Raw genomic sequence first — 12817 nt, 5'->3', positions numbered from 1 at the left:
TCCTTTACACTGTAGAAGTTTCTGATTTGGGGAGTTTGGGGATTTGTTTGTTTGGTTGATTTTTGTTTTTGTTTTTTGGCACACACCAATGCTCAAGGGTTACTCTGGGCTCTTCACTCAGGAATTGTTCCTGGCAATGCTTGGGGGACTATATGGGATGCTGGGGATGGAACAAAGGTCAGCTTGTACAAGGCAGGTGCCCTACCCGCTGTGCTATGGCTCCAGTCCCTACACTACAGAGGTTTCTGGGAGGGGCATAGCTGTGCATTGTGGGATGTAGTGTTATAGATCTCATCTCGTCCCCATCTGCCTGCAGCTTTTCCCACCAGTGAGAAACAGAGCGCAGGCAGCATACTTGGCTACTTCCAGGATTTATGGTTTTGGTTTTTGAACATTTGGAATTGTCTGCCTGGGCCCAGGAACTTCAGCTTTGTGAAGATGAGAAAGAGGTTTTGATGCCAGGCAGTGTGAATTGGACAGGTCACTAGGGTGAGCACCTTCCTGGGAGCTGGCTAAGGAAAAGATGATTTGTTCTACTCCTGTAAAAGAGACCCAACTGTACCCAGAGGAGAGAGCCTGGCAAACTCGAGAGACAAAGGAATACTATCAACATTGCTCATCTTGGCTAAACTAAGAAGAATGCCAACCAAGGGCCAGCTGCTTGTGAGTGCTGAGTATGTCTCAGGCAGAGAGAAAGGTGGAAGGAAGCAGTGAAAGACCAGGGATAACTGGAATGTGCCCTTAGGATATTTCTTCTCATTTTTGTTCATTCAAATCCTTTTCTTCTTCAAGTTGCAAGCTTTTATTAAAATTTTTTTTAATGATTCACATTTAACCCCTAGTCTTTGTTGACTTTTCAATTTCTTCCTAATCTTAGTTTTTTTTTTTTTTTTTTTAGTTTTTGGGCCACACTCAGCGTTGCTCAAGGGTCACTCCTGGCTGTCTGCTCAGAAATAGCTCCTGGCAGGCACGGGGGACCATATGGGACACCGGGATTCGAACCAACCACCTAGGTCCTGGATCGGCTGCTTGCAAGGCAAACGCCGCTGTGCTATCTCTCTGGGCCCTAATCTTAGTCTTTCTTCACAGTGGCATTCAAATTAACACCAAAATGCATAAGTATGCTCCTTTTGTTATTATTTTGCCTGTGACTCTCTGTTCTGATCTCATAGAGAGGTAAAGCTTGGTTCTATAGACAATCCCTTGAGGCCTAAAAAACTCTATTCACCATCAGTGAGAATTTTGTCTAGTGCAGCTTCCATGGAAAGCTGGATGGGTATTTCTAGAAAAAATTAAATAAAACTACCCTATGCAGCAGCAATTCCATTCCTAATTATCTACTCCAAGAATATAAAAGCACTTTTTTTTTTTTTTTGAAAACCACACCTGGCAGCATTCAGGGATTATTTGTGGCAGGCTTGGGGGACCATATGGGATGCTGGGGATTGAACCCAGGTCAGCCCCAATTGGCCACATGCAAGGCAAATGCCCTACCACTGTGCTATCACTCTGGCCCCCAAAAGCACTCTTAAAAAGATATATGCACACCTCTGTTCATTGCAGCTCAATTTACAATAGCCAAGATATTGAAACGACTCAAATGCCAGTGACAGATAAATAGATAAAGGATTTGAGGTGTACATACACAATGGAATGTAACTCAGACATGAAAAAAATGAAATATTGCCTTTTGCTGCATAAGATCAGAATTGGAGGGTGCCAAGCTAAGCAAAATGCATTAGAAAGAGAAACAGATACTGGATGATCTTACTCAGAGGTGGGATAGAAAGAAAGCAGGCAGGAGGCCAGACAATGTCTAATAAAAACCAACCCCTTGTAGCTTACCTACAGACTTAACTTACCTAAGACATAAACTCTTGCACAAATGTTATCTCAATACATTTAAAAAAATTTTTTTAAATAAAAAAAAAGTACAGCTGAGATTGGAGAGAGAATATAGCAAGTAGGTCACTTACCTTGCACTTGGTTGTCCATTTTCAGAATCCCAGATGGTCCCCTAAGCCTGCCAGGCCCTCCCTGGGCACAGAGCCAGGAGTAACCCCAGCATCGTTAGATGGCTGATCCATCGCATGATAGATGTCTCTATCATTTCCCTCTGAATGAGGGGCTGGGGTTTGCGCCCTGTTACAGTTGGTTAACCCCATGTAGGAACACCTCTCATAGATTCTGAAAGGTCTCCCTTCATGGAAAACCTCACCAAGGGAAACTGGATAAATGACTGCCTCTAATGCTGGAGCTGCTTGAAGTCTGAGCTGATATTCTTCACTTGCTTCTGTGCCCCTCGACCTTGGCTAGCACCACTTTGGGCAGCTTCACTGTTGAGCCGACAACACACACTTTTATTCCTTTATTATGTTCTTTTATGGCCTTGGGGACTATGCCTGTTCATTTACCAGTAAGATGTGAAAAAAATGAGCTGGAGAGATAGCATAGAGGTAAGGCATTTGCCTTGCATGCAGAATCCCGGCATCCCATATGGTCCCCTGAGCCTGCCAGGAGCGATTTCTGAGTGTAGAGCCAGGAGTAACCCCTGAGCTCTGCCGGGTGTGACCCCCACATCCAAAAAAAATTTTTTGGAAGGAGATAGTAGGGAGATGACTCAGCAGTTAAATACTTACCCTCCGTGCCTGTTGCCCTGAGTTTGATCCACAGTACCAGCCTACATCTTCAAGTCCACCAGGTGTGATTTTTTTGCACCACAGCAAAAGTGTGTAACTCCTAAAACTATAACAACACATTGGTAGTTAAAAAAAAAGTTGGGGATTAACCCAGCAAAACAGATAGATAAATCAAAAACTAATAAGATTGGTTGACTATGTGGTAAGTGGAAATGGGATGAAAAGAATGAGAGACTGTGAAGATTAGTAGAATGCATGAAGAGCTAATAGCACTTTTTCATGTACCTATTGTAGCTCTAACTCTGAGCCTGCTTTAGAAATAGTAGATACCAGCTAGGAACTAGGACACCCACCACGAGAGATATACAGGGTCAAGGAGCCAGATGCACTCTGGAAGAATAACACAAGCACAACAGAAGTGCCTGCCAGAATCACTTTAGACTAAAATACTTTGCTTAGGTAAAACTAAATACTAAGAGAACCGTGCACACATAGTAGGCACTAGTAGCTCCCTTTGTTGTTCTGGAGCTATTGTATGGGTGTGCCTGGACTGTGTAATAAGTAGGGACATTTTCAATATGGAGAACAGGCTTCTCTGTTGAAGAAAAAGAGGAAGGCAAGCACAGGGCCACAGAGCCATATTGGAATCTGAATGATCTAATGGGCTTGTAACAGATAGTTATCAATGACTGAGAGAGCATGACAGCTGTTTTTTGAGATACATGCATATATAAATTTGCATGTATATAAATATATAGAGAGACACCACTAAAATAGGCTTGTTCACTAAGAGAACCCAGTAACAATAACATTCTAGTAACAATGATCTCACCTAAAGAACAAGTCATGGGAGCCAGAGTGATAGCACAGTGGTAGGGCGTTTGCCTTGCATGAGGCCTACCTGGGATGGACCCAGGTTCGATTCCCAGCATCCCATATGGTCTCCTGAGCCTGCCAGAAGTGATTTCTGAGCACAGAGCCAGGAGTAACCCTTGAGCACCGCTGGGTGTGGCCCCCAAACCAAAAACCAAAAACCAAAAAAAAAAAAAAGATCAAGTCATGGTCACTTCAGAGAACTAGGAATCATTGAAAAGTGAGTGATTCCAGAGCTGAGCAAAGAACACATGAAATTTAAGACTATATCTGACACAGGACGTTCAATTGAACTGAATTAATTAATTCAATGAATTAACTGGCCAGTATTCAACACAAATTTTTCTGATCATTAACAAACACAGAAAAGCTTAGACATTATCCCAGATAAGAAGGAACTAAGGAGACAGGACAGCTAAAGGCAACTTGGTCTGTGGGCTGGTTTCTAGATCTGGAAAGGACGTTACTGAGATAACAGAGACAATCTAAGTGGGACTGTAAAGTAATTTCCAGTCATATCAGCATAATGTTCATTTCCTCATTCTTACCATCATTCCTTGCTCCTTGGTGTCAGGAAGTAAAGAAAGCTCAATACCCAGCTATACAGTATAGTTTTCATGCCAGGATCCGTGAGCATGTTTCCATGATCCCTGAGCACAGAATCAAGAGTAAGGCCCAAGCACTGCTGAATATAGTCCACCAAATCAGAATGGAAAAAAAAGATGCCTCAAGTACACAAGATAGTTAGAAAAATAGAAAAATTTAACTCCAAATCAATAAAGATCAAGGTAATGGTTGATAGAGTTGATTACATAAATATTTAATATTTTCAACTTTGGAGTATAAAAATACACCAAGAGTAAAATTAGAGAAAATCTGAATAAATACTAATACACATAAAATAGTATAAATATGCTTATTATTTGAGAAGCTCTTAATCATTGAAAGATGAGCATTGCAATATCCAAGGGATTGGTGCCCAAGATGCTCAGGGCAGAACACACACCCTTTACTGGGCTGAGACTCTGGGTTTAATACATGGCACCACCAGAAATTAGTACAGAAAGAAAATAGGGCAAGAGACACGAACACACATTTTACCAAAAAATACTCATGGCTCAAGACATAAAAAAAATTAACTGCAAATGTGCAAACAGACCCTAAAATGGCTATTTTCTTTTTTTTGTTTTGTTTTGTTTTGTTTTGTTTTTTTTGGGCCACACCCGGCGGTGCTCAGGGGTTACTCCTGGCTGTCTGTTCAGAAATAGCTCCTGGCAGGCATGGGGGACCATATGGGACACCGGGATTCGAACCAACCACCTTTGGTCCTGGATCGGCTGCTTGCAAGGCAAACGCCACTGTGCTATCTCTCCGGGCCCAAAATGGCTATTTTTCTAAGGCATCAAAAACAATGTTCATAGATGGTGTTAGTGAGAAGATATGGTGTTGGTACTTCATGTATGGTCAGAGGAAAGGTAACTTGAGAAAATCTTTCTGGAAGGGCACTGACAATTTCCAAGGAGAACCCTAGACATGTACAAACCCCTGATTCAGCCATTTGGAGCCATTCACTGATCCTAATAAGTTGATCTTGCTTGCACCTGAAGATACAAGGAAGTCACTGCTATTATTATCTACAATAGCTGAGAATGAGAGAATTCCTCTCCATGTCCATGTAAATGAGTCCCATCTCGTGGTGACCAGTTGTCAAAATCACCGGGAAGGAATGAGGATAATATCATGCAGAGAAGCTAGGCCTTAAACTGGATGACGACTTACACTAGTTGGATTTTTCGCCACCTTTTCTTCTTTTGTTATCCTCTCCCCTGAGGGAGAATAGGAAGGCCTATTTGTACAGATTGCCCTGTAATTTGATCGTTAGTGCACAGAACTCTATCCATCCCCACCTGATCTCAGGTGCTGATTAAAAAATGTTCTCCTCTGGGCTGTCTGTGGTTTGCACAAAAGCAAGATTAATTGCCCGGGCTCTCTCTTTTAAAAAGAGACACACGCTTAGCTTTGCAAGAAATATACATATATTTCTAGTTGCAGACACTCAAGATTTTATACTCCTAAATTAAAAGATTGATTGTACACAGCTTGGTTTTTATTAGAGCCATACTTTCCTTTTAAGTACATCTGATAGCAAACCTCAAACCTTACGTAAATGATTCTTGTTTTTAATGAGGATTTATACAGTGCTATAAATGATTAATGTATATGATAACAATAGGTCTTTAGTATATAAAATATGTAGAAAAGTGTGTAGTCTAACCAAATCTCATATTTGTATTTCTAGAAAACATATATTTTAATATGTTGTCTGGAATACTGTATTGAAAAGTTGTAGGAACAGAAACTTGGGGGAAAACATAATTTCTGTAGAAACCAAAAACTTTACCATGGGTGAAAACAACCCAAGCTTTTTCCCATTAGCAAGGGAGTGTGAAAAGCCATGTTAGATTAGACCATCTAGGGCTGCTGCCACTAGAAGCGGCACTGAGAAATGCATCTCTGGGCCATTTTTTATGGTTGTGCAAACATCACACCACATTATATTTCCAATCCTAGCGTCTAGCCTGCCACACTCCTAGGTACAAAGTCCTACCTCTCAGACCACCGTCACGCATGTGCTCCTTCGTGACCAAGCACAGCACAATCACAATGGAAGAGAGGCACATAACATAATGCTGTGCTTCCTGGGGGAGGAGGGAATCCTGATTCATATGTAACCAGGAGGAGCCTTGAAGACTTGATGCTAAGTAAAACCATCTGGTTAAAAAGGGACCTGATACTCCCTTATATAAAGTAACTAGAGGGGTCAATTTATAGATAGGGAAGCAGAAAGGGGTTACTGGAGCTAGGAGAAAGGAGCAGTAGGGATTTTACATAATGGATAAAGGGTTCTAGTTCTGCAGGAGAAAATTTCCATGTCATGTCTATGTAAAAGTGCTGAACACTGCTGAACTGAACTCTTAAAAGTGATAAATAAGGTACATTTTAGGTTATTATTATTATTATTATTATTATTATTATTATTATTATTAACCACAGTAAAGCCCATAAGTAGGCTTCTATGCTTGAAAAAAAAAAAGGTACAAATGGGGCTAGGAGATAGTTCAAAAGGCCAAGCAGTATGTGTTGTCTGTAGGGATGTGGGGGATGGGGGCCCTCAGTTCCATCCTTGGTTCCTCATAAAACCTCACAATTGCAGGTGTGGCGCTGGTGGTGGCTGCTCTGTTGTGCTAGAGTAGTGGCATGGGCAAGGCCTGAGCACTGAGCTTTTCCAGGGGAGATATCTCTGGAGTGGCCTCCACACCCAAGTAACAACCAGGATGCCACAGTCACAGCAGCTCAAGCTGAGCTCTGAGCTAGCAGTGGAGCTCTTTGTTCACTCATCCATCCATCCATCCATCCATCCATCCATCCATCCATCCATTAATTCATTCATTCCAGGTCCCTACAGCTCATCTGCTATGTGCCAGGAACTTTATCAAAATTTGGGCTTGATGGGGTCAGAGAGATAGCATGGAGGGTAGGGTGTTTGCCTTGCATGCAGAAGGACGGTGGTTCAAATCCCAGCATCCCATGTGGTCCCCGAGCCTGCCAAGAGCGATTTCTGAGTGTAGAGCCAGGAGTAACCCCTGAGCGCTGCTGGGTGTGAGCTCCCCCCCAAAAAAAATTTGGGCTTGAGGTTGAGTAATAAATGACCTCTGTAGGCAAGAGTGGCAGTTCAGGAAGATAGATGACCTTTTAGGGGTGCTGGAGTTCAATCCCAAGCACCACTGGGTACAGTCCTAGAGGCCCCCAAGCACCCCAATCAGGCAGTCCAGATGTTACTGGGCACCCGTGCCCTGAGCATCACATTGCAGAACAGACCTGCTTGGACAAGAACTGTGGGACGGGGGACATGAACTCCTGGGCCTCCTAAAGCCTCTTGAGAGAATCCCTCCCAATTTTCTTTTGGGGGGTCACACCAGTCAGCGCTCAGGGATTACTCTTGGCTCTATGCTCAGAAATAGCTCCTGGCAGGCTCAGGGGATCATATGGGATGCTGGGATTCAAACCACCGACCTTCTGCATGCAAAGTAAACGCCTTACCTCCATGCTATCTCTCCAGCCCCCCAACTTATTTTTGTAACTGGGAGACAAAGGCTGGAGAGGTGTTTGCCTTGTACATGGCTGACCCAGTTAGATGGACTCCGGGCATTCCATTTAGCCCCCAGAGCAATGCCAGGAGTGAGTGTTTCAAGTAAGCTCTGAGCACTGTTGGGTGTGGCCCAAAGCCTTCCCCCCACCAGCAAAAGTGGGAGACAAGTCATGCGATAGGGTGTCAGGGTTATTGAAGGGATGTCAGGGAAGTCATCCCATCCTCTTACTAGAGAACCAAAAGCAAATGTGTAGGCTGGTTGAAGAGGCCAAAAATGGAGAAAACAAAGGATTGGAGAGGAAAGAAGGCCTGGAGATCAGTAAGGAATTGTTGAAAGTTCTTTAAGGAATAACAATGCCTACATTTGCATCTTGAAGGGATTATTCTGACTGCTGCAGTGAGAAACAGATCAAAGGCACAGCTATTAGTAGAGACTGAACAATAAGGATGCTACTGGCAACTTGGACCTTACAAAGAGTGCAGAGGAGCTTTTCTAGAAAGAAGTGTGACTTTGAACAAGAGCAAAGAGCAAAAGAGAGACAGACGCAGACACAGATGCAAAAAGTTGAGGATGAGATTATCTCTTATTTCAGTGCTTTCTAGGAGGACTAGCCAGGACTCTGATTTCACTTAACAAGAGGGGAAGAGGAAAGGAGGGTCTATTTAGGGATATGTTTGTTTGTTTGTCATTAGAATCTTGCCATGCTATGTTTTGTTGTTTGTTTGTTTTTGTTTTCTGTAAAATGGAAGGCTCATTCTACAGAAAAGATATTGGTTTATAGAATGACTTAAGTGTGAAAAATGGGATTGGGTGAAAATCAGTGTGATCTCAATAAATATGTTTTTAGAAAGGAAGGAGGGAAGAAAAGGGGAAGGAAGGAAATAAAAACGGAAGGAAAAAATGAAGGAAGAAAGGGAGTGAAGGAGGGAAAGAGAAAGAAAGAAGGAAGAAAAGAAAAAGGCGCAAGGAAGAAGGAAAAAAGGAAGGAAGGGTAGAATCAAAAAAGAAAGAAAAAGAAAGGAAGAGAGGAAGAAAAAGAAAAGAATGAAACAGAAAGAAGGAAGAAAGGAAGAAAAGAAGGAAGAAAGGAAGCAAGTAAGGAGAAAGGGAAAAAGGAAGGAAGGATAGAAGCAAAGAAGGATGGAAAAGGAAGGAAGAATTTAAGAAAGGAAGGAAGAAAAAGATAAAAAAGAAAAAGGAAGAAAAAAGAAGAAAAAGAGAAAGAGGGTCCAGAGAGATAGCATGGAGGCAGGGCATTTGCCTTGCATGCAGAAGGATGGTGGTTTGAATCCTGGCATCCCATATGGTCCCCCCAAGCCTGCCAGGAACGATTTCTGAGCACAGAGCCAGGAGTAACCCCTGAGTGCTGCCGAGTGTGACCCCCCCCCTCAAAAAAAAAAAGGAAAGGAAAGAAAAAGAAAAAGAGAAAGAAAGATTAAAAAGAGAGAAAATTCTGGAAAGTGAGACTAGAGCAGACTGGGAGGCTAAAATGATCCCCTATCCAATGTGCTTCTGCGGTTGACTCTATAGACTGTTTCTCTAGAATTTGACCTCTAAACTCTGCCTGTTCTCGCCTGCCCTCGCCTGTCCTCCCCAACCAATGCAAAAGCACCTTAGCAGCACAGCTATGCATCAGGGAGCTGGAAAAACAATGGACATCCGTCACATGGCAGGCAGGTCTGAGTGCCACAACAAATGTGCAGTCACCAGAGCACCACAGTCAAAGATGCAATCCCAGACAGGGAAACAAAAACAACAAAACAAAACAAATCCCCAGACACAGGAAAAGGGTGGGGGGAGATTCTATGAATGTACCACAGGCTAGAAAAAAAATAGAGATTCCAAATTGCAGAAATCAAAATGAACGACCACATTATATTCCTACAGTGTGACCTTAGCTTAAGATGAACAATAGTACTGCAGAATGGGATGGGGAGCCCCAAGCAGAGACAATTGTTTGTGGAAGTGTAGATGATAAATGTGCCCTTTAACGTAGTGCAGGATGAAAGGATCAGTCATGAATGGAAAAGTGACAGCATAATTGGCTGTTAGTCTAATGCCTGCCACACAATATTCATCAAAGGCAGTTATGGGTAAAACAAGAATCTTAGTTTTTGTGTTCTTGTTGTTTTTTTTTTTTTTTTTTGGTTTCTGGGCCACACCCGGTGGTGCTCAGGGGTTACTTCTGGCTGTCTGCTCAGAAATAGCTCCTGGCAGGCATGGGGGACCATATGGGACACCGGGATTCGAATCAACTGCCTTTGGTCCTGGATCGGCTACTTGCAAGGCAAACGCCGCTGTGCTATCTCTCGGGGCCCAGGTTTTTTTGTTTGTTTGTTTGTTTTTGTTTTTTTTTTTGAGGAGAGGGATTGAGCTACATTCAACGGTGCTAAAGAATTACTCTTTGCATGGGGGAGAATCTGAGGTGCTGATCGTTGAAGCTGGGTCAGCCCTTCTTAAGGCAAGTATTCTACCCACTGTACTATCACAACAACCCACAGGTCTAAGTATCTTTAAGAAGTGTTTTTTTTTTTATCATTTTATCAACTATTTTGCTTTGGCTGGTTTTGGTTTGGGGGTCACACTTGGCAGTGGTCAGGGTTTACTCCTGGCTCTGTGGTCAAGACCCACTCATGGTGGGCTCAGGGACCATATGGGATTCTGAGGATAGAACCCAAGTCAACCATGTACAAGTCAAGTGCCCTATTCATTATATTATTGCTCTGGTCCTAGAAGAACAATTTATTAATAATCTTGGATGATAGAAAGTTCTTCTATATACTTCGTGAATTAAACCTGAAAATAAAGTAAATCAAACATCAGACTTTACTACTACAATTAATACATATAAAACAAAACCAAGCACACTAAACTCTAGGGACCAGAGAGAGAATTCAACAACTTAAAGCAGTGTTCTTATTTTTTTTTTTAATTTTTGGGTTACACCTGGTGATGCTCAGTGGTTACTCCTGGCTATGAGCTCAGAAATTGCTCCTGGCTCAGGGGACCATATGGGACGCCAGGGATTGAATCCAGGTCCTTCCTGGGTTGGCCGAGTGCAAGGCAAATGCCCTACCACTGTGCTATTGCTCCAGCCCCCTAAAGCAGTGTTCTTTAAATTTTTTACACCTGTAGGAAACTAGAAAAAAAATTTTCAGACTGTCTGACGGCTAAGATAAAAGCAAAAATCAGCATCTGATTTACTTACAACAATGCAGCACCAGAAGGGCCAGAGAGATAGCACAGTGGGTAGAGCTTTTGTCTTGTTTATAGCCAACTTCGGTTTGATCTCCAGCATCCATATGGTCCCTTAAGCACCACCAGGAGTGACTCCTGGCTCTGCAGTCACTCCTGCAGAATCAGGAGTCACTGAGCATCACTGTGTGTGACCCCTCCGAAAAAACTAAAACCAAAACTAAAGAAAAAATGTAGCACCCAATGTAGCGGACAGAAGCTAGTCCTGGGACTGCAAGTTGAAGGACAAGAGCTGAAGCATTTGTGGGCAAACACAGGTCCCAAATTCAATCCCAGGTACTGAGCCGATGCTCTGAGACCATCCTGAAAGCTCTGCTATTCAGAATCTGGGTGAGAAAGGACCCAAGAAAGGATTCTGATGGTGGCGGGTGTCTTAGGCAGTGCCTAGGGCAAGCTTAAGGCTTTGACTTGACCACCCTACAGACTAGAATCTCCAGCAAGGACCTGTCCCCACTCTACAAAACTCTCTGTGATCAAAACTAGGAGTTTATGTTTTATTTATTTTTGTTTTTTTGGGGTCACACCCGGCAGCGCTCAGGGGTTACTCCTAGCTCTATGCTCAGAAATGGTGCTGGCAGGCTCAGGGGACCATATGGGATGCTGGGATTCGAACCAACAACCTTCTGCATGCAAGGCAAATGCCTTACCTCCATGATTTCTCTCTGGCCCCTAGAAGTTTATTTGAATGGCTTAAAGAATAAGCTTTATACTTACCTGGCAGGGGCAATTCCATGATCTGAAAGGTGGATTCCCCAGGATGAGGCTCACCCATTGCAGTGCGGGCGTGCTGACCCCTGCGATTTCCCCAAATGTGGGAAACTCGACTGCATAATTTATGGTAGTGGGGGGCTGCGTGCATGCTCTCCCCTGAAAAAAAGAACAACGAATAAGCTTCAAATTGTGAGAAAATATTTAAAATTTACATAACACATAGGATTGCTATGAATATACAAGCTGCAAATCAAACCTATGCTCTGCATTTACCACTCTTCTAATAAATTATTATGTATCTGTATGTGAATAGATTTAATTTTAAACTTCTCCCGTTCTTTTTCTTTGGTCTCTTTGTCTACCTTTGTGCTATTATCACAGTCATATTATTCTAACATAATAATAACTTTTTTATCTGGTAGCATAAATCCTCCAAATAAAAAGCGATACAAACTAGCAATAATGTTCTTTTCCTTAAGCTTGAAGGGGATATATTCTGGTATTTATGTCATCATTATTTAGAAGCCATGTTTATACATATTAATTTATAACTGTTCAATATTTAATAACACACCATAAAATAAACATTTATATGCTTAGTATAGTACCAAAATGTACCAGGCTGAAAGTTAGAAATATCAGGGGGAAACGCACAACACCATATTTTAGTGGGGTACTTTTATACACCTCTCTTTTTTTGACAAATCAAAGTGATAAATAATGTTATTTATTTACTCTAGCAGGTCAAGAAAGTTTTATTGGCAACCAACTGGCAGGTTGGAAGATGGTGGATGCATGTTCTCAAAGCAACATCTTCTGATAAATACTTTTAAAAACACGAGCTTGAAGGGGTCCAGATAATAAAATGGCAGACAAAACTTCAAAGCAGCCAGTATAAATATGTTCAAAGAACTAAAGAAAACCATGCTTCAAGAATTAAAGCAGAGCATGATAGCAATGTCTTATCAACCAGAGAGCATCAGAAAGAGATAAAATCATTTAAACACCATCACATAGAAATGCTGGAGTTGAAAAGCATCATAATCCAAACGAGAACTTCACTAGAGTTTTGGACAAAGATATGAACTGGCAGAAGTAGAACCAGCAAAACTGAAGCTTGACTAATATAGATGGTATGGTAGGAAGCAGTTAATAAAATCAATCCACGTGTATAATTTAGAAAACCAG

At 42.1% G+C, this 12817-nt stretch overlaps 1 non-coding gene across 1 annotated transcript; it reads left to right on the top strand.

Annotated features, from left to right (window-relative positions):
- Positions 1-11624: 11624 nt before the first annotated feature.
- On the top strand, positions 11625-11788 carry LOC126028831 (U1 spliceosomal RNA). Its single transcript, XR_007502530.1, has one exon. It is a non-coding gene; the product is annotated as a U1 spliceosomal RNA (small nuclear RNA).
- The last annotated feature ends 1029 nt before the right edge of the window (positions 11789-12817 follow it).

This window comes from Suncus etruscus, chromosome 14 (assembly GCF_024139225.1).
Source record: "Suncus etruscus isolate mSunEtr1 chromosome 14, mSunEtr1.pri.cur, whole genome shotgun sequence".
Classification (NCBI taxonomy): Eukaryota; Metazoa; Chordata; class Mammalia; order Eulipotyphla; family Soricidae; genus Suncus; species Suncus etruscus.
The sequence above is the reverse complement of the archived record's forward strand: the minus strand, read 5'-3'. Positions and strand labels throughout refer to the sequence as shown.